General features: G+C 36.6%; 1 long non-coding RNA gene across 1 annotated transcript; it reads right to left on the bottom strand.

Annotated features, from left to right (window-relative positions):
- Positions 1–749: 749 nt before the first annotated feature.
- On the bottom strand, positions 750–3814 carry LOC309508689. Its single transcript, XR_014209675.1, has 4 exons — positions 3008–3814; positions 2461–2517; positions 1918–1990; positions 750–1839 (listed from the first exon to the last, which is right to left on the bottom strand). It is a non-coding gene; the product is annotated as an uncharacterized lncRNA (long non-coding RNA).
- Positions 3815–4939: the final 1125 nt, after the last annotated feature.

Here is a 4939-nt window from a genome sequence, read left to right as displayed (position 1 = left end):
GCTGCATTGTTCATGTCCAGATTTATAGTTGTTCTCTCTTCGATCTATGGTTTTTCTATCGTCTAAGAAAAAGGACATGGAAATTGATACGGCCATAGCTAACGTTAGTGCTTCTGAGATGGTTAAAGCGCGTTTTTTTTTTCCTGGCGAATTAGCAAATGGTAGCCTATGCAAACATACAATCAAACATAATACAGTGAAAGATAATCTTTAAAGTTTATTTGGGGCACAATGATCAGGCATAATAATCTTAATCACAAAGAAAATAATATTAAGGTTTATATAAACTAACAAAATAATAAACGAATAAATAAAACATTAACAAAAGATTAAAAAAATCTCAGAGAGGCACGCATAAACAAAATTAGTTTCTAACATTTTTTGAAAAACAGAATGGGCAATATTTCTCATGAAAAATTGGATAAGTGTTCATACCATAGAGCATACACTGTAAAAATAAAAGGTGCCTGGAGGAACCTTTTGGGGTTCTTCACTTTGCCACACCGGCGGAACCATCTGTAGATCCTCTAGGCACCCTTTAAAAAGGGGCGGTTCTCTGAGGAACCACACAGGTTTCCTGAGGAACTCTTATATAAGGCACTGTGTGGAACCACTGTGGGTGCCTCCAGGAACCAAATTTCAATTTTATTTTATTTGTATTAAATTAATTTCATGTTGTTACTATGGTTACCACCATTAACTTATATTATAATAAACAAACTGAACCAAATACAAAATAAGAATTGTTTATTACATATTTTAGATCCATTTTAATACATACACTTCCATGCACTTGAAAAAAAAGCTAGTAATAGATTAATATCAATGAATACACACACACACACAAAAATTGTATAATACATAAGTAACATGAATAATCAACCATGTGTATACAATAGGCTACACAAGAAAAGACATCTCAACAAAATGCATGGAAAACACGTTCCATGTAATAAATCAATGTAAAAAATTTACAATTTTGACTAATTAAAAATGTCCATCTTCACTTAATTTTAAAACATGTGTTTCAGTCCGCTTGTTAAGTCTGACGTCACTGTTTCCAAGTCCAAAAGCTCTATCAGATGCCAAAAACAAACAACAAACAGTGCTAATATACACTCATTGTGCTGTAATATTCCTGAAAATTAGGATCCTAACCTTTATCTCTATTCCAAAATCTCAGATGGTTTAGTTATTCAGCTATTTTGAATCATAAAATGCTGAAGTCTGGGATGCCGTGAGACTGGAGACTGTTATGTACACTATGGCTTTTGAAAAGCTTAAATGTGAGACTTGAATCAACAGTTCCCATAAATGGTTGTTGAGTATTCTCAATATCTAGAAACAAGATAGAGGAAGTAGAAGTAGAGGCTTCGACCCGGAAACAGTATTCCTTATGTCACAACAAGCAGAAAACATTTTCCATTTTAACAGAGTTAAGGTGCAGTAAAATGATCTGTTGTTCTGTGAATGTTCACTGGTGAATTCAGTCATTTCAATAAGAATCCACACGATCGACAATTTTGTGTGGTGTTTCATACATTACATCGCTACACTGCTGACAATGGTCAATGGACCTTTTTGCCTGTGTAATTTCACAAAATTCACAAATGTGATGCACCTTTACTCGCTGCAACATAAAATGCAGTCAATTATAAAATCTTCACAAGGGACACGTGAGGTACTTAACGAGTTAGAAAAGTGAAAAGGTGCATCAGCTTCATTTTCTGTTTGTTTTGCCCTCTTTTCTGGTGGATGGTCCAGGCACTTCAGTGATTTTCAGGTCTACAGGAGGATTTTTATTCTTGATCAAACTTGTATTTCAGCTTACCGAGATCCCTGCAAAGTATAAAATTTACTGTTAGTAAGGTTATTAAAGTTATTAAATAATTTCCTCAGCCTTGTGACGTTCCAAACCTGTTTGACTTTCTGTCTGTGGAACCCGAAAGCAGATCTCAGGCATAATACAACCCGTCACCATTCAATATCACTGCATGAAACGCAAGCATAATTTTTTTTTGTAATTCATTCAAACTATTCTTATGTACACTTGTCTAGTTCAATTCAATGCAACAATTTATGTAAAAATGGTTAAGCTCCAAAAATGTCCCAGAAAAGATCCTAAAAATAATCAGTAAGTCTTCTGAAGCCATATAATAGCTTTTTCCTTTTTTTTTTTTTTTGTCGAAAAAGACTAAACTTGAAGTTATAATTCAGGGTTCAAATGTCTTCTATTCAAATGCATATGATTAAGGTATAGCCTATAAAAAAATGCATAGCATTATTAGCTCCAAACCTGTGATATTTTTTTTTTCTGAGTAACATGAATGAGATTTGGAGCATGAGGGAAGATTTTCAGAGAATAATTGATTAAAAAAAGTTCACAGTCAAACAATACAATTTCACACAGAGAAAGTTCATAGTAATAAAGTACGTGCATGTGGTGTATAGGTAACTTACTGTAATTCAATGTTGCCTCTGAAATGTTCAGATTATTTTAGAAATGTACTGGTTGTTCTGGGGAAACAAAAGAACAAAACAGATTATTCACAACATAATATTTATTGACCAGTAAATGGCTTTAAAATGGTATTTGAGAGAATGAGGGCACCTGTAGTAAGTAAAGTTAGGCTAAACAAAAGCAGACCAAACTATATTAACCTGCTTTTGTTATTCATAACAAACGCCAATGACGACAGCAGGAATCAGCTAAATTAGTTAGGCTATATAAGCAATTTGAAGACACAGTTTTACAGAATATGTTGAATTGAATGACTAAATCAATCTAAGACAATAAGTCAATAATTTCCATTTGTTCATTAACTTACGTTAGATCAACGTAGTTATGCATCGCGGCTAAAACCTTCATACCAGTTACTGTGCAATAAACGAGTGGTAAACACTGTAAAAAAGTAGTAATGTATAATAAATTTAGTTTATATATATGTGTGTTTGAATATATAGTGAGTAGACTCTGTATTTATATTTATTTGGCGAGTTTACAAACCTTGTAACGGAGAGCCGAACAAAAGGCGGAAGCTTTGATGAGAGGAGCCGTTACCCGATGATGACGTCGATCAGCTGAGCTTTGTTGCGCGCGAGCAGCGCGAGGATCACTGAAGCGACGACAGCAGAGGATTAGCAGCAGTTTCGTGACAGAATAAAACGTTTCTCCTCCTGGTTCTTCTTCTTCAAATAATAATTTATGAAGAAGTAGGTAAAAATTATTATTTTATTACTATTATTTATTCAATAATAAATAAATGTAAGCTACCCAGGTGAAAAAGACGTAGGCTACTGTTAAATGTATTAAAAATGCATTCAAGTATATTTGTATTGTAGGCCTACTAAAAACACACTCAAGTACATTTTTAATAGTACGTCTTTTACACCTGGGTATGTATACTGAATCAAACTTAAGTAGCCTATAATAATAATAATAGGATAATAATATTCTCATTCTGGCCTCACAGAACCATTGGGTTCCTCCAGATGCTGGCTTTAACATAAGAGATCTTCCAGGAACCACTTAAATGTTAAAAGATCTTCCAATAACCCTTTTATTGCATTCAAGTTCCTCTATTTTCCCCCAAAGCACTTCGAGGTCTCATGGTAATGAAAAGGTGACTCCAGAACCTCTGAACTAAATACAAAGTGCTTAAAGGATCCCATAAGTTCCAGCAAGAACCTCAAAGATTGTCAATGCTCCTCCAGTAACCCTACTATAGGAGAAAGAGCTTTGAGGCACTTAAATTACATTTTGAAGTTCCTTGAGTATCCGACAGGATATTTGAGGCTCCTTTAGTTTTTACAGTGTAGACTGTAAAACATAGGTTCATACACAGCGCAGACCATAATGAGCGAGCGAGTGAGTTTGAGGAAGCTTGATGATGACGTTGATCCGCGTCCATGGTGTGCTGTAGTCCGTTGATAGCCTACCGTTAGCATTTTATATCCGACGGCTTTATTTAGGCTTCAAAATGTATACATTTTGGATTAACTTGTAAAGATTATCTTGATAGACAAAACGTGTAAGGGTCCCAACTCTTTGTTGAACACAGATCTTATTTTTTGCGATTTTCCAAAAGTCTATGGGGAAAATGCATTGCTTTTTGATCGAGGGAACCCATGCGCCGCTAACTTCCGGGTTGGCCTACAAAGTGACGTCATTACTTCGGCACTCTATGTGTGGCAGGCCCATGAGTGTGAGAAGAATAGGGAATGGCCACTGTAACTGGCTAATGTGTGGAGGGGGAGGGTCCTAGAGATAATCGAGCGCGCGTAAACGTCCGTGGGAAGGAGACGGAGACAAATATCAATGTCACGGACAGACACAGTCGGATGATGATAAAGGCCTGAAAGCACCATTTTCGGGAAGACTGGCTGAGAGAATTCAGCTGGTTGAGGTACTGTAAGGTGACGAACTCCATGAGCTGCGAATGTTGCAGTCGCTACCCCAGAACTGAGAGGGAAAACGAAGTTTGCAGACAGTGCAGGCACTTCGCAGTTTAAACACAAAACGCTAGTTAGACACAATCTCAGCCTCAAGCATAGAGTATGCCGTGACATGTTAATAAATCAAAACAAAATGAAAGCGGAAAAAACTGCGCTACTCATTTCTGCTTCACAGACGTTTAATAGTTCGAACCAATAATAGACAGCGCAGAGCTTCTCTCGCCAGTCGCGGGCGGATCTCGATCACGCGACACCGTTACATCGTGGAGATCCAGTGAAGAAATCCACTGAGTTCGTGACAGAATTAATAACATCGCTGCGAGATCCAGTAAGAAACATTCAGATTCGACGCAGAATTCTGTTATAAACCATATCAGATCAAACCGCGCTGACGTAGAAACCAGGAGAAACATCGTGCCATGAACGAACAAGTTATAGAAGGCTTTAGGTCCACAGATCAGCAACATTCACCATGGATTTAATG

The sequence above is a fragment of the Leuciscus leuciscus genome (assembly GCF_965113295.1).
Source record: "Leuciscus leuciscus genome assembly, chromosome: 10".
Taxonomy (NCBI): domain Eukaryota; kingdom Metazoa; phylum Chordata; class Actinopteri; order Cypriniformes; family Leuciscidae; genus Leuciscus; species Leuciscus leuciscus.
This window is presented reverse-complemented; position numbering and strand designations above follow the sequence as displayed.